Here is a 20,923-nt window from a genome sequence, read left to right on the forward strand (position 1 = left end):
GAGGAAATGCTGATGTGTGCCTCGTGGAGTGAATGTCAGTTGGAGTGCATGGGCCAAACACTTAGGGGCATATTCTCAAGGACTTATCGCCGCGTTATCAGCACTGTATCGCAGCCAAAGTGGCGATAAATGTATCGCCCTATTCACAAGCTGGTGCTAACAGCCGATATCACCAGTTTTCCTGCGATAGCAGCCACAAAAAACACCACCACAGATGACACCGGCGGCAAGTAATGCTAATGATATGCAGAGTAGGCATTCCCAGGCAAAAACCTGCTACAACACCACTTTGCAACATTCTCAACAACCAGCCAGATCGGCGATAAGATCATAAAACATGCGATAAGGTGCATTAGCAGCAGGGTTTTTCCACAAGCTCCTACCTGGTATTAAGGCAGTCGACTACCTGCAGTATGAAAGGGAGCCCAGCCCAGAGCCACACATGAAGAACAACAGATGCCATGGAGCTACTGATCATGCAGCTCCGACACCCAAGAGGGCCAGAACACCCACCGCCACCACCCCCAGGCCCACCACCCCCGGGCCCCTGTCTCACCTCCCCCCCCGACTACCACAGAGGCAGCGCAGACAAAGACAGAGGACCTTCAGGAAACGCACCAGCCTCACAGACTTAACACCAGAGGATGTCATTGCCCACTACAGGCTCAAAAGGACAACCATCCTCTGCATCCTGACCATCATTGCCCCACAGGCTGACGTTACCAACACAGTGGACAACCAACATCCCTTTGCAGAAGAAACTGCTTGCTGTGCTGCACCTGCTGGCCTCTGGTACCTTCTAACCAACAACCGCCAGAGTCAGAGGCAGAGGCGCCTCACAGCCAGCCCTATCAAAGTTACTCAACCTGTCTTGGATGCCATCTTAAGCTTGGTACCCCAGCACCTTCACTTCCACCACACTGCGTAGGAACAGCTGGAGACCAAGCAAGGCTTTTATGCCATAGCTGGCTTCCCGCAGGTGTTGGGGGCAATCGACTGTACACATGTCCTACTTGTGCCCTCTGCCGACACTGTACACAATTACCGCAACAGAAAGGACACACATTCCAAGAATGTGCAGGCAATAGTGGACCACCGGGGACTCTTCACCAATGTCATCGCCAACTACCCAGGCAATGTTCATGATTCCTTCATCTTCCGACAGTCCATCATCAACCAACGTTTTGAGGCAGGCACCTACGGAAATGCATTGCTTGTTGGTAAGTACCAAATGAACACACCACACACCTCAACTCCACAATCATGCAACTCACAACTCTGGGAATGCACATGTTACAAACTCACCTACAACATGCCAAACAACATGCCCGCATACAAGACATGACAGCACAACTTACTGTGGTAACCTGGGCTAGCCATGCACATAAGCTATCAGCGGCATGGCACCTCATCCACACTATAGCATTTTGTGGGGGAGGTGGGAACCAGGCATGTGCGAAGGAGGCAAGTGACCCATGAATGAGAATGTACACAATGCCAAGGATGGTGTGGATGTGATGGACAGACTGCAGTATGCAAACCACCGACATATCCATGTCGACATACACTGCTGGCTTTTGGAGTGTAGTGGACAGTGGACTCAACAATGTTACCTCAGCCAGTGGGGAAGATCGCGGAAATGTAGCTTGTTACGTCCACCCTGTAAGCGTGAGCGGAGTGGGCTGGCCCGGCGTACGCTGGGCTAGCATAGGGGTGTGAATAAAAAGCACGTATCTCTGGGCGTGGTTCTCTTCCGGAATGGCCAACGTGTCCTCCAGGGTGGCGCCTCTCACCCCGCCACAAGGCCAACGCCATGAGCGGTGTTGCCTGTGATCCGGTGTGCCTGCTGCACCCCAGGCCACTGTTCCCCAGACCTATCTTGCCGGCCCCTGCACTCCCAGGCCTCACTGCTCACCTGCCGACACCGGCACGTGTCAAAGAGGGCCCACCACGTGCCGGTGCAAGCTCCAAGCCCAAGGTCCGAGACCTTGGCAGTCTCCTCAGACCATTGCTGGCCTTCGTAACACAGGTCCGCGACACAGGCCCCCAGCATTCCTTTCTTGTTGACGTACTCCACCGATGCCTCCGGCCTACACTGCGGTATAGTGGGTCACACATTTGGAACTGAGTCTTGATATCATGATGACTGAGTTCATATGTTAATGGGACATTTGACATAACTGTACTCCCTTCAATGTGGTGCCACCAACTCGGTGCATAGCATTTCAACTATACTTGTCTGTGGTCCCTTGCTGACTACTGCCTTTGGCCTACACTGCGGTCGAGTAGGTCACACATTTGGATCTGAGTTTTTATTTCTTTATGGCAGAGTTCATATCATTGTACGCAAGGAGAGGAGCAAGAGGAAGACGCGGCTCAGTCCAGAGGAAAAAAGGATCATCGTTACGGAGGTGATTGAACACTACCAACAACTGCTCTGATGCCACTAACTCTGTGCATCGCAAGCCAACGACACGTGGCTGTGAGCCCCTGCTGACCGTTGCCTCTGGCCTACACTGGGGTCGACTAGGTCACACATTTGGAACTGAGCCTTGATTTATTTGTGGCAGAGTTCATTGTACAGACCTCATCACAGACTGCATCCCCTTTTTGCGCTGGTGCCACTAACTCTGAGCCCCAAAATTCATGGACAATCTCTGGTTGAACTTTGGTGGCGTCTGAGTATATGGCCTGGGGGTTGTCTTCATCATCATGTAGCTGATACTGACTTGGTGCTAAGAATGAGTCTGTAGCATTCATCTCCTCCATATTGCCTGTTTCTGCTTGGTTCTGCCCTCTGCATCATGCCCTGGAAGAACACCTTCCACTGTCCCCCGAAACACTCCGCAACATTCACCTTGGACATCAACGAGGACCTGCTCAGCTCTCGTGGCCCTAACTCAGTGCACCGCAAGTCACCGTCCCATGGCGGTGTGCCTGTGCCGGCCGTAGTGCATCCAGGGCCACTAACTCTGTGCAGCTCAAGTCATGGACCCTTGCTGTTTGAACTTTGAACTTCTGATTGTCTGATCACTGTTATAGTTGTTGCCAGCACCAACCACTCCCTGAGGGCTGGCCTACACTCACCCCACACTCATCCAGCACAGGCGTCACTGTATATTTGACCCTGGCAATAAAAGGGGCTGGGCACACCTGCTCGTAGCCAGTTCCACAAACTATCTGAGTGTGTCCATGTGGTCATTATGTACGCATGAGGGCCCCGGGCCCTACCACATAACATTGTGCTGTGTACAGCGGACGCAACCATGTCCCCTCAGGCATTGGGTTAGACCTGGGATATGTAGCTGTGTCGTACCACCCTGTAAGCATAAGCGGAGTGGACTGGCGTCCGAATGTCCAGTGTAGGGGTGTGGTTCATCAATCCAGGGCTCTGGGCGTGGTTAAGTTTTGGCCTTAGTAAAACACAAACAATTGAAGGAGGGTCTGAGGGAAATTTAAAGACCTGCCCAGTTCGTATCCCCCTAACTGTAATCCTAACAACAAAAGAACCGGGGGTCTATAACGGAGCTTCAAGTACTCCGAGCTGCTGCAAAACTCCTACATAAGTGAGTTAGGCGCTAATAGACCTTAGCGATTGATGGTGCGACCCAATTGAGTAAGGGCGATGGATGGGTCTCATTGATCAAGAGACATACCACCCCATTTTTGGATGACCAAATGAGAACACTTGATCTACATACCTATTTGATGGGAATCCAACACATCTCTGTACGGGTCTTACCAACAATCTCAGTAGGTCCTTCGACAGGTTTGTCCTGGCACACATTTTGATATAGAGACTTTTGTAGCTCTATTAGCGCCTAACTCACTTATGTAGGAGTTTTGCAGCAGCTCGGAGTACTTGAAGCTCCGTTATAGACCCCCGGTTCTTTTGTTGTTAAGTTTTGGCCTTGCCAAGGCAGTAACTAATGTGTGTCTCTGTTGTAGTGTCTTCGCCACCCGTCCCGCAATGGACAATGTTGCAATGTAGCCTACACCCGAAGTGCGGGCTCGGCCGAAGGGGTAAATGAGGGAGTGCAAGCCCGCTCTAGGTCTGGGATCATACATGCCAACTGTTGTGTCTGTCGCTATTACCGCAGCATAAGCCAAAGGTCTACCCTCAACCCCATTGCAAGTTCAGCCAGCCATGAATTCTACATCTGTGTCCTCCCTAGACTTACCATAGGCCTACACACACGTGACCGCCCACCTTCAACGCACAAAATCACAGTGTCGTTGTCAGTCTTGTGGACATGCGCAGACAGGCATGACAATGGTGTGCCGTAGGAGTGCAAGTGATGCAACCGTGCTGCACACAATAGTAAATAGGCTCGGGGGAGAGAGGAGCAGCAGTGAGGCTACGTAATACACATTGATGCCGCTCATTTGCTACAGGCAGTACATGTCAAACAGGAATCACTAAGTCACACATATCACACACCAATGAACCAGTGAGCCTGCCAACACATCATGCAGAACCAACTATTGACTCATGTCTTTCTGCACTGTCACAGGTGACCAAGGATATGCACTCTGCCCTTGGATGATGACACCCCTCCGAGCCCCGAACACACAGGCCCAGAGGCAGTACAATGCGGCCCACAAACGCACCAGGGGCATTGTGGAATGCACATTTGGATTGTTGGAGTCACATTTCAGGTGCCTGGACATCACAGGTGGATGTCTCCTGTACAGCCCAGACATCGTGTGCAAGATGATCGTTACATGTTGTGTGTTGCACAACATATGTGTACGCACCAATGCCCCATGGCTACAAGTGCCAGATGCACCGGACGATGGTGAGGAAGATGAGGCAGGTGGACCACACCCCACTGCTGCTGCAGCAGGAATAGCCCCTAAGAACACCATCATTGACAATTTCTTCACATGAGCACGTCACAATGTCACAGTCCTTAGCAATCATGAGACAGTACAAAATGACCATAGGCACAGGATGTGCAAATTAATTCATTCCAACACACATTTCCTGAGTGCATGTCACTCCTGTATACAAGCACATCACTCTGACAAGTTTAAGTGCAACATGTAGTGCTAACAATCTCGAAAGTTGAGAATAGATGTTGGGTGTGTCACCTCTGTACAGAGAGGCTGTTTGGGGTGTCACGTATTCAAAATGCCATTTCTGTGTGGCAAAGATAGTGCAGAATCCCACTCATCAGCGTTTCACATGTGTCCCAAATCATTACATATAGGCTGTCATTTGTGACCTACAAATGACAAAAGGGCTTCTTTTGGGGTCAGGTATGTACCACCATGGTGCAGGGATGCACCCTGTGACCCAAGTCCCACAACATGAGCAACATGGACGTAAGGGGGAATCACTGCCCCTACATTCGTCCATGCTTTCAAACTTGATAAATCATAGACATGACACATCTGTGTGTATTAGAATGTATTATCCATGTTCATTGGAGTGTTGAAGCTGTCTTAGTACTGGGCCATGCTGACAACACGTTACAATGTTTCCCCATGCAGGGCCAGCCAGAGTCCTTGAGGGATTGACAAGTTATTAGGAAGGGGAAGAGTCCAGTCCGCAGGCTGACTGCTGTGTCATTGTTTTACAAACAATATATGGCGGTCCATGTCGAGGTGCAAGGTTAATGTCGCAGTGCTTATCGGGGGACAGTTGAAGGTGTTATTCCGGGGCATAATGCAGAGGGCAGAACCAAGAAGAAGGGAGCCATATAGCGGAGATGAATGCTACTGCTTCCTCCTTACCGCTAAGGCAGATTCATCATCATCTTCGGCATCTGACGTGTCATGTGCCTCACATGTGGGTGGTGGTGTTTGGTCTGTAGCACTGTGAGACACTGACACATCAGGGGCCGGAGATGTGGATGAAGAAGTAGCAGCAGCATTCATCTACTCAATTTCTTGTGGCATCACTCCCATGATGAGGATCTAGAGGGCATGGAAGATCCCACCTACAGCTTTCTCGTGTGCAGCCGTGGTAGCCAATCTTTGCGCCTGCATCCGCTCCATGTTCTCCATGACCCTCCTTATGTTTCCCAAATCACAGATATCATTGCTGTAGCCACTCTGACTAGACAGTTGTTGTTGTCTCTGAGTCATGACTCCAGCGACGCCAGCCATGGATTGTTGGAGGACATAGGGCGGATGGGTGGGTGTCCATTAGGGAGTGTAAGTGGTCCCTGATGGGACCTAAACATGCACGTATGGCATCTAGTTTGGCTGCTATGAGTTCGAAACCCACCCACATCTGGGGTGTGGAGGGTGTTCATGAACCGTTGAAGTTTGTCTAGGTCGATGTCCTGGGGGTCGTCTCCATCAACCCTGATGTGATGTAGGGTCGGCTCTGCTGGAGGTGTTGATTGTCCCTCTGCAATGTAAAGGGGAGGTGCAGTTTCACAGTGTGTTCCATGTATGTTGACACATTGTTGAAGTTTACATAGTCTAGTCTAGTCTAGTCTGGATATTTGTATTGCGCAGACATATCACATCCCGTAAGGGAGTCTCATGGCGCATACAGACTGCATGACAATGTACATTGTGACTGTTTGTGAGAAGATGCCTTTTTGATGCGGGACAGTGGACATTTGTACTGCATCACGGATGTGAGGTTGTACTCGTACATTGTCATCTCACGGTTTCCTGCTATGCCAGATGTGATTGGCCATTTTGGACACACATGCAGCACCAGTTGTGTCCTGTGTTCTGTTGTGAAAGTGTTGCAGTTTGTACCACATTGTTGTCAATGTTGAGGTGCTCTTATTCTTATGTGTGTGTGGTGCATTGTGGGTGAGTCGCCCCTGCAGCTCTGATTTAGCTGCCCCTCATCCCTTTCAGGCGGTGTGCCTTTGACTTCTGTGCTTCTACAGTGCTGAGATGTAGCGGACTTGGGTGAATTGGGCTCTTGGTCGAGTTGTGACTCTTGGGCATGGCTTGTCCGCAGATGTGTTGTTGACGTCAGGGGTTGCTTGTGCACGTGGATGTGTCAGAGTGTGACCTGCTCCTTTCCGGATGTGGTCCACACTCATGCACCTCAGTGTTGTGGCATGCACACTGTCAGGATGATTGGACTACAGCCATGCTAATCGTCATGTAGTGTCACTTGCAGTGTCAGTGTGGCTCACAAATACTTATCTTTGCTGGGTTTCGCATGTGTGCATGTTTGGTGGTGAGATTGGTAATGTGTGGGGTGGGGCCCCTTTGGGTACATGGAGTACAGGGGCCTACTTGGTGTTTGTAGTGTGCTGCAGTGTGCCACGAGGATCAGGGACATGATCCAGAGTCATTGTGGGTGTGCAGTGTGCTCTACTTAATTGTGCATGTGTGCCATTGTGCCCATCTCCCCCGTCCCCCCAGTCCCTGGTCGGCACTCACCCTGTTGGTTTTGTGTCAGGTCATGTTGAGCAGTGTCCGGATCCCGAACTCCTGGCACCGTATCCCGACTGATGACTTTGGCCACCATTTTCTTCAAGTCATCTATCTCCAGCCCCTGGACCCCACCTCCAATAAGCATTGCTGCTTTCATATTGGCATCGAGTTTCTTTTTGGTTTTGCCCTTCACATCATTCCAGCGCCTCTTGACCTCTTTCATTGTCCTCCTCAACGCTGTAACTGCATTCACATGGTCCAAGATGGTCTGCCATATTTGCGTCTTTGTTGCCAATGACACGTTGGAGGTGACAAACAGTTGTTGGTAGTTTCTATCACCTCTGTAACGATGGTCCTATTTTCCTGCGGACTGAACCGTGTCTTCTTCTTCCTCTTCTCCTTGGCCTTCTCCGACCTCGAGGCTCCTTGCTGGTGGTCTGTGGGGCTTTTTTATTTTTTTTTGTTCTGCTTTTATTTTGCATTTTCCCGCATGACGCATGGGAATTGCAGGCCTGTCACTGGTTATCACTGATTTTTGTATCGCGATTGGTCACATCGCAACTTTTTTCACGTTCGTGTTTTGCATTTTTTAGGCGTCGCGTTAATTGTAATGCGGTCATTTGACGTATTATCGTGAGACCATCACATGGTACCGCCGTGTTGAGAATACAACGTTGACATTATTTTGCCGCGATAGACGGTGATATGCAAAGTTGCGTTAAGCTAATTTTGCGATAATTATCACACGTTCTTGAGAATATCCCCCTAAGGATGTTGCTTCCAGTGGGGCTTTCCTGCTTCCTTCCTACCATCTTCTACCTCTAACTTGAGCCTCTTATCTTAAAGAATAAAGCATCCTGTTATCACCTGTACTTCTGGCCACCTTGCACCATTATTTACCTCAGTAATATTATAAGATACTCGGGTTGTGGTATATGCGAAAATCCCTTTTTACGACCGAAAATCATGTTTTGAATATTAAAGAGGCTTTATTAAAAAAAATGTTGGGCCTGTATGCTCAATTTATGCATGCAAACAACTTTGTGAATCAACCTGGGCCTAATTTGTGATTCTAGTTGAGGTGGTGGGCATCCCCACTCATTTTTGTGGACCAGAACCTTTTTCGTTTAATCATGGTATGTGCTTAGTGGTTTTTAGAATTATCTGACGAGGTAGTATCATTCTCTGTGTTCATGTTTCCCGTTCTACTATGATAAAATAGCGGAATGTTTTCCCTGGTGTCTAATAATCTCATTTTCTATAGCGCCATAACGCAGAACGTTTACCGCGTGGGCTCTCCCTCGTGCACCATTACAGACAGAACACACAGTAATGCTGTATTACTAAGAACAACATTAATTTGTTTAATAAAAAAGTGATTGTACGGTAACCACTTGTTTACCATATGTAGACTCTCGAGCAATAAGCAGACTTCCACTGTCTTTCTCTGTGTTCTTTTCATGTCCCCACCTGTGTTTGTGTCCCACCTCTAACAGAACCCTTTCTGTGTCTCTCTTATCCCTATCCTCAAAGAGCTGCCACCTTTCCAAAAGAAAAATACTGGCCATTTGTTCATGTTTTAAGAGTTTGCAAAGGTCCAAAAATTATATTTGAATAGTTCTTCATACAAAAATCACCTGTAATCATTTGTAACATGACTTTTTTGTTTTTATTTAGTTTCCTTATTAGTTGGAGATCATTAAGGCAGCTCTAGAGCATGTTTTAAAGCGCTTTCTTCTTATATATGCTGTTTGAAGTATGTAGTGATAAGGGGGAAAAATACTGGCTTTAGGTGGTTTTGCCAGTAGAGAACCAGCCCAGTGGCAGCTTTATTGCTTTACAGCTATTTTGCGTCTATCCCCGCCAATTTCTTATATTTCAAAATCCTTAACCCAGTGCAGATGGCGGCACATTTGAAGAGGTAGGGTGTAGCATCAGCCTCTGAATAAATTGTTAAATAAAATCGCTGCACCCCCTCCACTTGCATGGAGGCGGCCATGTTGAAATGACAAGGCACAATAAAGCCTAAGTACCCTATTGTGTAAAAATGATTTTAATGCCTGTTCAAGCAATATAAATCAGATAGAGTGTGTAAGCCAATATTCTAATTTATTGTAGTTTCACACCAAGCTGTGCAGACAGGTTTCAGTTCCTATTGCTGCTGTAAATTCTCGGAGCGTCAAGTTTTGAAAGTTTGTTGCCCTCAGCCCGGTCCAGGCTGAGGTGGAATTCCTTCTCTGCTATTCCCAAAAGTAAACTGGTCTGAGGGACAGACTGGAACCAGGCAGCATGGACTTTGTGCTGTGATTAATCAATATTCGCTTATCGTGCGATTTCGACATTTGACCTCTATTCTACTGCACAGGAAGTACATAAACATCCTGTGCTTTCATTATACCTGTTCAGCTTTGTCTGTAAAACATTGTGGTGGAATCTCTTATGAGGTGTGAAACTGTCCTTCAATTTCTTTTTTGTATAGTTGTTATTTCCACCACAGCTGCCTTGAAATATGTCATCATAACACGGACAGTGGGTGAAAGGCGCTAGGCCTTAATTGGGTAACTGTAGTATATAAATAGGAAAGCTAGTTTTTTTTATTTATTTCTTTACAAAAAATAGATTTACTTCTTTTAAAGGGTTTGGGAACAGATTCAATGATAAAACACAAAATGGACTTTAACAGCAACAAGGTCTTCAAACCTTATCTTGCCAATAGGAATGCTAGTACATTTTTTACAAAAAACATAGATTTACTTTTTTTTAGGAACCGAGGAATGGATTCAATGATACAGCAGAAAATGGAATTTTAAAGAGAGAAAGGCCAACAAGCCTTAGCTTACTCTACAGCCCCTCCAGTCAGCGCTGGCATAGGTCTCAGCTGACACTGGTCAGGTCGCTTATCTGTCCCTCTTAAAGTCTTTTTTTTTGCTCAGGTGGTGAGTAACTCAGGTACACATCTGTAATACTATTGCTGATTCATTTGCTTTCAAATGGACTACTACTATATAGCTCCTTGTTAATTATCCAATGCAATAATCGGGTCAGAGTCTTAAAGAGTTTTGTAGATCTGCACCCGTAAATTTACTCCAACCTTTGGGTGTAGATTTTTTGTTTTCTGGAAACAAGGACGGTTTCCCACCATACTCCTGGAAAACTTTAATGAGCTTTCCATTATATCCATTGAAAGGTAGTTCCGCAGGCAGAATTGTGTGTAGGTTAGGCCTGGGCGGTGAACTCCACTCCGTTCGTGGAGTTTGCAGAGATTTCGGCATTCCTCCCTCTGCGGAGCTCGCAGAATGCATAAAACTCCCCTCCGCATAGCGGAGCAGAGTTTTTTCCTCACTCGTGCTCGCCAATGGTAAGTTGGTGAGCGCGAGCTGCCACTCGGGTAGAATTTATACTCGAGCAGCAGGAGGATCAGCGTGAGCGGAAGTTCACGCTGCACTCCGCCACTTGGAGATCTCCGCAGAGTTTTTTTGTCACTTCCATCCAGGTTATGTCTTTAAAGTCCCTTCACATTGGTGCAGGTACTTCCTGCCTTTATTCTCCACAGACAAAACTTTTTTCTTCTGTGGAGAAACCTCTTCCATTCCATTCCATTGCAGTCCCACTCATCGGTGTGTTTTTGCTGGTCATTCTTACCGTTGAAGATATATTTACTCCACTCCTTGACAGGAGTAAAACTCCAACCGTTTCCAGGCTAAAATATGCTGATAAATAGTTTGTGTAAATCCATAAGTGGGCACGTTTTTGAGGGTTTTCAAAATTCCCATTGGCACCAACCCTACCCTGGAACGTCCACTCCCTCCCTGGTAAGAGAAGATTTATTGTAAGGTAATATTATAAAATACTAGGGTTGTATTAAATGTCAATAATTCTTTTTATGAACGAAACTCACATTTTGTGAATAGCGAAGAGGCTTTTTTCTGGTAAAAACATATCTAGTACCAGTATAATCATTTTATACATATGTATGAAGCCGTTTTCGAATCGCAAAGGCCGAAATTCGCAGAATTTCGGCCTTTGCGATTCGCAAACGGCCTGTTTGCATTATTTCCAATGTATCATGCAATCGCAATTTAAGGAATCGCAATAATTTGCGATTCCTTATTTTGCCATTGCATTTAAGGAATCGCAAATTTTGCAATCCCTTAAATGATATGTATGATACATTTTTGATGTGCGAATTTGTGTTAAGGAATCGCAATTTACCACCAACTTGTAGTTGGTGGTAATTTGCGATTTCTCATAATAATGCCCTATTTGGCATTCGTGAGGGTGGTATGTGACACACATACATGCCCATAGGGCATGTATGTGTGCCACATGCACACACATGTAGATTTGAGGGGTGCAGCAGGGTGTCTTTGAGACACCCCTGCACCCTTGTAATAATTCTCAAATTGCGATTAGCAAATTGCGAATTCGCAATTTGAGAATTATTGCACCATCATTCCTATGGGCCTCCTGGCCCATAGGAATGCATTGGAAATCATTCTTTATTTGTGATTTCGCAAATTGCGAAATCGCAAATAAAGAATGATAAGGAATCGCTAAAAAATAGCGATTTTGTACATACATACCGTTTTGCGATTTCTACATAGCGATTCGCAAAAAATCGCTCTTTGAAAATCGCAAAACGATATCTTGATACATACAGCCCACAATGAATAGAGCCCTGAGCTTTATGTATGCCAGTGGTTGACATCGTCATTCAGTTTTGGGGACCAGAACCTTTTTGTTTTCATCAGTATATGTGCTCAGTGGCCTTTAAGAACTGACTCAAGAGATTGCATCATTCTATGTTTATATTTCCCGTTCTACAATGATAAAATGGCGGAATGTTTCCCATGGTGCCTATTAAAGTCATTTCCAGAGCCAGATAAGGCTGAACTTTCACCGCGTGGGCTCTCTCTCGCACACCATTACACAGAGAACACACGGTAATGCCGTATTACTAACACGAAAATTGACTTATTCAATGAATATGTGATGTTAAGATTACCAACTGTTTACAGTAAAAGCCCATTTCTCCGATCTGCGGCATGCAAGCACCCCTTGCCCCCATTTAAGCTCAGACTCGTGACTGTTGACTAAGCAGTGCCCCTTGGGTTCATTTATATTTGTACAGCCCCTGCCACCTACATGAAAACAAGCATTGGTAAAAACAATAGGGTTTTGCCTTTTTAACCTTCTGGCTTTTCCAATGCTTTTTGCTGATGCAGTGCTGCATTAGTAAAAAGAAGAAGAAAAGAAAGAACGAACAAAGGTGTGATGACGTGAGCATGTGCACAGTGTTACAGTGCAGGCATATGACTACCGAATGCCTTGGCGCTATTTTATTTATCATTTTCATTTATTATTCCAAAATGTGGGGAATGGATAAAGGTGCAAAGGGCGAGCTTCAGGGTGTGGGGGATAAAAAAATGTCAGGGCGTGGGAAGCAATTGATCTGGAAGTAAGGTGCAACAGGGTGGGGTACAGGGAGCAAAACAATGGATGTACTGGGAGTTGGGGAGGAGGGAGAAACACGGAGAGCGCAGCAGAAAATATTTTAGGGGGCACTGTACAGGTGATACTGACCAAGATAATACATGCACTCCAATGGAGTACTTAAAGAAAAAGGAAAAAAATGGTTACCAAAATGTGAGCAGTGGAAGGGTACCAGTTATCCAATCAAAATTATGGTAAAGAAGGCATGCTCAAGAAGAGGAAGGGAAATAATTGAACAAGAAGCAAGCGAGAGTGGCAATAATGCCAACGAATGGTAGGCAATGGACTGGCTCACAGCCCACTGTAAGTATTTGGTATGGTCCTTAAGATGCATTTTGACTAACAAACTCTGAACAGTCCACAACCTTCATCCTGGGTTTGAAAGAAAGGCAACTCCCAATGATCAGCTTTAGCAGCTCTGTGCTTCATTCTGCTGTAGCAAAATGCCACACACAGCAGTGGGAGGACTGATGCTGCTCAGCAGCAGTTCTCCATCTCCTGATACAAAAACTCCAAACCCAGACAAATTCCAGATTCCTGTAGTCCCACCTCACTCACTGTTGACTGGCTCCACCTTCTGGTAGTGGTACCTCAACAGAAGACTTGCCGGCCACTACACGATTTTCTGACCTTCAGAAGAGCTGGATTGATTTATCTCTTTGGACTCAATGTGAGCGGTAGAGGGGGAAGGCCCTGGTAGGATTGAGAATGGTTTTCACAGCTGAATGACATGAGGGGTAAACAGTTATCCAATATCTAAGGATTAATCTGTCCATAAACGATGATACCTTTTAAGGAGTCGCCAACATAATCCTTCATTCCGAGTATCTGCTTTCTTTCCAACAATATTGGGGGTGACCCAAATAAAGATCATCTGTTGAATTGAAGTGCACAGTGGTGCATGAGAGCTCTGCCTTTGAAACAGTCATGCACTTACATACTTATATAATGGGAGCTGGTACGCTTTCGGTGTCTGTGTCAGTGTGTGGAGATAGGTGTGGTATATATGAGTGTTGTGATGGTTCCACCGAAGACCACTGGAATTGCTAGTAGGGCCTGAGCTGGCCTAGGCAGCATGCAATGTTTCTCTCATTACATAATCAGCAATAGGTTCACCAAACCACCTTCCTCTTCATAACATTCTTTTTTTATAAACTCTTTTTATTGGTACGTAATCAATAGTCAGTAGATATAAGGTACAGTTATAATGTGTTGCCATCTCTTTTTTTCTACTTTTGTGTAGGAATCAACCCTACATCATCATTTACCACAGCAATGCCAGGCGATTGTGACAATTATAGTTTGCAGTAAACTCCCTAAAGGCCCCCCATATCCTCTACTATTTACTTGGGCATCTCCTGTTCTTATATACTGTGTGTTCTGCCTGCCAGCACCAATCTTAGATCATTTTCCATTCTTTTAGTGTTGGTATGGCAGTTGCACCCCAGACCACCCGCCAGGCCGCCACCCTTGTGGGAAACGGGACGGCCCGCCTCAAGGGCGGGGGTCCCGATGTGTGCATTAGGATGCGCCAGCCACAGTGGCGGGCGCATCCCCCATTTTTAACATTGTGGCGGGCGTTGCTCACTGCACCACCCGCCACAATGTTAAAAATGTATGCGTGTATTTGCATAAACAAAGCGGCAGGCACCGCGCGGTGCTTGCCGCTTTGTTTATGCAAATGCTGGGGGGTACCACAGGTACCCCCGTGTGCACCCCCCACCCCTCCTTCACTCTGGGGGCACGCAGGGGGCCCCCAGAGTGAAGACCGCATGCCTTTCTATGGCAGCATCGCCGCCACAGAAAGACAACCGATTTGGCCCATCATAATATGGCTGGGGGTGTCTATTAGACACCGCCACCATATTAATCCTTTTCCGCCCCGGCCGCAAGGCGACCGGGACGGAAAAGCGGCGGATGGTCTTTCCGTCCGCCGCGGTCCCCCCGCCATTCTACTATGGCGGGGGGGAATTCAGGAGAGGATGTCAGGCGGATTGCCCCCACCAGGTCGGCGGTGGCTACCGCCAGCCTGACGGGGGCAATCCGCCCGACAGGGCCCCTAAGTTTGCTCTATTGGTACCCCTGTGCCCACAACCACTGCCATCGCCTATCCTACCGTCCGCCAATATGTCTGTAGCATTGGGCATTCCCATAATAAATGATAAATGGTTCCTTCCAATCCACACCCTCTATGGCAACGTGTATCCTCACTGTGTCCCATTTGGTACAGCACTGTCCTGGTATAATACACTCTGTGGAGAATTTTCAGTTTTATTAATCAGAATCTTGCCCGTATGGCCACCTCTCTCGGCCCTGTAATACCTCTGTCCACGCCTCCTCCTCCATCTGGCCCACAACCTGTTCCCAGGTACTCCTCAGTGAGCCCTGTGTGTCTGGGATGTTATTGATTATTTTCTTATACAGGAAGGAAATGGCTTTTTCCTGTAACTTTTCAGTCAGTATTCTATCTTCTAAAGGAGAGCCTTCTTTCAGAGTCTCCCTTTCATGGATGTGTTTCCGCAGGGCATGTCCTAGCTGCATGTATCTTAGACATTCCCCCTTCCCCATCGCATATTCCATTCGTAGGGTCGTAAATATGATGTATGCCTGTCCTCTCCAGACGTCCCTCAGGTTGTCAAGACCCAGTAGCTCCCACTTGATGATGCCCCTTAGGTCGCATACTCTCTTCAGACGATTACCATCCCAGAGGGGTGTCCTCCCTGTAAGTTTGCCTTCCCAGCCTAGGTATTTTGTTGCTGCATACCATGCCCTTATCACTGTCCGAGTGTGGGTTGGTAGATTCGTCCTTGCTACCCTGGAGTATAATATCACTCGGGAACCTTCTTGCCCATGGCCAGTCTGTCCACCATATAGGCTGGTACCGCTCTCTCTCCGAACATCCACCCATTTACTGTGACTAATTGGGCTGCCCAGTAGTGACTACGAATGTCGGGTAATGCAAGTCCTCCTTCATAAATCCCTTTCTGAAGTTTGCGCAACGCTATCGGCGGCACTGTCCCACAGCACAGCATAATAAGGCTCGCAGTTCAGTGTCTACCCTTTGAAAGAAGGAAGGGGGCGCCTCGTATGTTGTGTTTTGCATTGCATATGATAATCGGGGGAGGGCCATCATTTTGAACATCGCCGCTGGGCCCATCATGGTTCTAGGCAGGTTTCGCCAATATTTGACTTCAATGAGTCTGTCCAGTTGCAGGCCCAGATTCCCACAATAGAACTCCTGGGTGTCATTGTTATATACATCCCTAGAATTTAAAACCTTGTTCTACAATTGCCACTACACACCTGGTTAACACAGGTACTCTCCCTGCCAAGGGGAAGAGCAGTGATTTGACCCAATTGTTTCTGTACCCTGATTACTCCCCGTATATGGGGAATATTTGTAGTATTCTGTCTGTCTTGATTTCCTGACGTGCAGGAGGATATCATCCGCATATAGCGAGATCCGTTCTTCCCACTCCTCCCAGACTGGTAACCCCCAGATCAATGGCTCCTGGTGCATCAAAGTCGCTAACGGCTCCAGAGCCAAAGCAAATAGAATTGGGGACAATGGACAACCTTGTCTTTTCCCCCTTTGCAGAGAGAACACCGGATACACTGTAGCATTGACTCTTATTCTGGCCAATGATTGTTGGTAGAGAAGTTTAACCCACCCTATAAATTTGGATCCCATGCCAAACTGATTTAAGACCACAAAGAGATTATTCCATTCCACGTTATCAATGGTCATCTTGGCGTCTAGGGACAGAAGGGCTGCTGGTCCTCAGAGTTTGTTTCGGTTAAATGAAGAACCCCCGAACAGCCCCCAGAGGTTCAATCTAGTTCCTCTATGAGGCATAAACCCAGATTGCTCCGGTGTTGGAGGGAGGTAATCACTCTGGCCGGACGCATGGACAGGAGTTTTGATAGGACCTTTACTTTGTATATTGAGCAGGGAGATGGGTCTGTATGATTCACATTCAGTTGGTGGTTTGTCTACTTTTGGTATTACAGCTACTACCCCGGTCCACTGTTCTGACTGCAGAATTCCCAATTGTTTTGCCTGCACCAACATACCCAGTAAGTGCTCTACTGTCTCGTTCAGCATAGATTTGTACATCTCCACTGCAAACCGTTCATCCCTGCTGCTTTGCCCAATTGTATGGAGTGGGATGCTGCCTTTATTTCTTCAATTGTTAGCTTGCCCTCCAGCCTCTCTCTGTCTTCTACTGTTAATCGTGGTATAGTAATGTCTCATAAGAAGTCACTGCAGTCTTCAGGGATGAGGAAGTGTATATTTCCTCATAATACGTAGCAAATTTCTCCGCCACTTCTGTCCCTGTTTCGTATTTGCCTCCCTCTTTGTCTGTCAGTCCAGGAACCCATCCGTCATTCATCCTCCTCTTATCTAGCCAGGCCAGTAATTTATTTGCTTTGTCCCCAATGTCATAAAGCCTGTGTTGTGTGGCTAATGTGTGAGCTCTGGCACTGGCCTCTAGTAGGTCTCGCAATTCCTTTTGGCGCAGCTGTAGGCGCTGTCGTTCCTCCTCTGGTTGGGGGTCTCTCCCGTTGCCTGAGATTCCAGGCTCGTTATTTCATTTTCATGGGTGTGGCATTTTAGTTGTTTTTCCTTCTTTATGGCGCTTATGAGGCCTTGGGCTTTGCCTCTGAGAACCCTCAAAGGGTCACTTTGGAGTAGACTGATCCCAAAGTATCCATATAGAATTGTTCTGCTCTCTTCCTTAGATCCTCCCTAAATTCCTCATCTTTGAAGAACTATGGGTCTAATCGGGGGTAAGGTATAGTCTTTTTGGGGGCCAGTCATCCTTGCTTCTACCGGGGAATGTTGGACACACCCTGCTCTATATTTATTGTATCTGTGGACTCCCCTAAGCCCGGTAGTTGTGTAATGAGATAGTCAAGTCTGGAGAGGTTCCTAGTCGCTGCCGTCAGGTGGGTATATTGCATCGTTGTGGGGTGTTGATGCCTCCATATGTCACCTAGGGTAGAGAGACAAAATATCGAATTTAAAATATCGATATACAATAATATCGATGTTTTAATTTCGATGGTGTAGAATATCGATGTGCAATAATATCGATAGACAAAATATCGATACTAAGGTATGTATGTTACTAATATCAAAATTTTGTTTAGTGTTATGTATTTTATTATGTTGTTTATATGTTTGTTAAACATGTTTTTTAATGTATGTTTAGAAATTAGTAGTTTTGTTTACATTTTGCGTTTTAGTATCAGAGCGGGTTGTTGGTTTATAGGGGAATAGTGTGGGAAGTAATTTAATTATAATTAATTAATTATTTTTTTTAATAATATTTCGGATTAATACATATTTATTAATTAATAATTAATTGGTAATTAATTATTATTAATTAGTTAATTAAGTTAATTAGAGTTAATGTGATAATATTTATTATTTTTTGTTATTGTTAATCTTAATTAATTGGTAATTAATTATTATTAAGTGATTAAATGACAATTTATGTGATTTATTTATGTGTAGTGGCTTGTGTGTTTATAGGGGAATAGGGTGTGACATAATTAAATTAAATTAATGAAAGATTGTATTTATTTATTGTTTTTTTTGTTATTTAATTGGTAATTAATTAATTGGTAATTAGTTTTTTAAATATTATTTCATAATATTAATTATAAATAATGTATTAATAAATATTGTTTATTCTTGTAAATATCGTGTTAATTAATTATTAATTGGTAATTAATTAATTGGTAATTAATATGTGTTACTTAGTCAATTTATAATTACATCAATGTAATAATATTAATTGTTATTAATTTATTAATTGATATTTATATTGTGTTTTTTTGTATGTTTAGTGTGTTGTGTGTTAAAGAGGGAGTTGTGTGGGAAGTAATTTTTACACTCATGCTATCCAACGCTTTCCTTACTGTTGCACCCTCTGGAGTGGGAATAATAATTTTTACCCCTACGCTATCCAACGCTTTCCCTACTGTTGCACCCTCTGGAGTGGGAATAGTAATTTTTACCCCTACGCTATCCAACACTTTCCCTACTGTTGGACCCTCTGGAGTGGGAATAGTAATTTTTACCCGTACGCTATCCAACGCTTTCCCTACTGTTGCACCCTCAAGAGTGGGAATAGTAATTTTTACCCCTACGCTATCCAATGCTTTTCCTACTGTTGCAATATGTGGAGTAAATATATATATTAATTTATATGTAGAGTTTTTAATTTATTTTAAATGTATATGTATTAGTTATTATTTTTTAAATGTTTTAATGTTTATATTTATAATTTGTTAAATTATTTGTATTTTTAAATTATTTTTACATTTTATTAATACATTTAAAAAATATATATTTTTAACTTCGATATTTTTGTACTACGATATATTTTTTCCGAAATTTTTGTACTTACCTTTATGTAGATAGAACTCCGATATTTTTGATGTCGATATTTTTGTGTTGATATTTTTGTATGTCTATATTCTGTCTGTCGATATTATGTCATAGATTCGTCACCTAGACCCATAGCCTCGAGAAAACCCCAAGCTGACCTGTTTTTCTCCCTGAAGTTATGCCACATCCCTCACTACCGATAGAAAGTCGTTCATGTCACCTCATAAAATCAGACGGCTCTCTGGAAGTTCCAATAGTAGGGGACCCAATGCCTCTAGTTTAGCGGCCTGGAGCCCCGGAGGGGAGTACACCGAGCACAGGTTAAATCTCTTCCCCTCCCAGTTCCCATTAACCACCACGTAGCATCTTAATGTATAAGTCCATACTTTGCCATGGATAAAGGGGAATGCCCTTATGCAGAGAACTCCCACTCCCCTGGATCCCGATGTGTACCCTGCATGTGCGAGCAAAGTGAAGCCATATCTATCTAGAGCTTTACAGTACTTACCTTTCAAGTGTGTTTCCTGTAAAAGAATAACATCTGACGTCTGTCATTTAATATATTGCTGGACCATTGACCCTTTAAGTTTACCATTGATTCCATTTACATTCCAAGACCACACCTTCAGTAAAGTCATCTTCGATTTGTGCTCCGCCATACGGGAGTAAGTCTTTGAGTCGAGTGCCCCATCCTTGTGTGTTGGTCTCACGTTTCCACATTGCCTGTCCCACCACCTAACTATTTCTTGTTCCTTTGTACTTGTCCTTAGTATTATACTTAACTAACAACTTATCCCCATCCTTCACCCCCGCCCCCACCCTGCTACCCTGCTTTTAAGGTTGTGCCATCCCCAACTCCTCAACAGAGTGCCTGTTGACCCAAAACCTGAATAACAACTCTGTATGTGGGTGTGTTTTTTGGTCTCCCGAGTGTGTTTATACCACTAATGCAAATATAAATACAGAAAAACTCAGTATTAGGATCAGACACCCTCCCCCTTTGAACAGTCATCTTTGTAAGTCCCCTTGCTGATCAATTATGGCCTACGTTTCCAGAGGCCCCAGGTCACACCCATTCTGGAGGGCTGAAATTTGTCACCCACCTATACAGGGGGCGTAAAGGGACGATAAATAATGTGGACCCATAAAAATAGAGGAGAAATGGCAGCTGGTGTGTCCGCAAGAGATAACGCCACTTGACTGGGAGAAAATACATGAAAGCGTACGCAAGGTGTCGGTATGCAATAGATTCAAACAGATACAGTATAATATAGTTTATATGACCTACCTTTCACCAAGGCGGCTGCACGCTATTGATGGTTCCAGAGATCCAAAAAGCCCTAGATGTCACTATGTTCAGGTGGATTTCCCACATATGGTATGGACTTGTCCAACAATGCAGACGCACTGGACAGAGGTCCTAGAGGACCTGAACAGAATAACAGGGTGGACGATTGCCTTGGATATGCGCACTTGTCTCTTCGGTTTAATTCCCCGTGACCCTAAATGCAAAACGAGCAGACGGTTCCTGGTTTTGGTGCTTATAACAGCTAGGCTGTGCATAGTGATTCACAGGTTAACTCAGGGAAGGCCGCTGCTGGCAAACTGGAAAACAGACGAGAGAGTGGGCACTGGCCGAGGAGGGGCATATGCGTCGCACTAGAAGAGATG

This window comes from Lissotriton vulgaris, chromosome 10 (assembly GCF_964263255.1).
Source record: "Lissotriton vulgaris chromosome 10, aLisVul1.2, whole genome shotgun sequence".
Taxonomy (NCBI): domain Eukaryota; kingdom Metazoa; phylum Chordata; class Amphibia; order Caudata; family Salamandridae; genus Lissotriton; species Lissotriton vulgaris.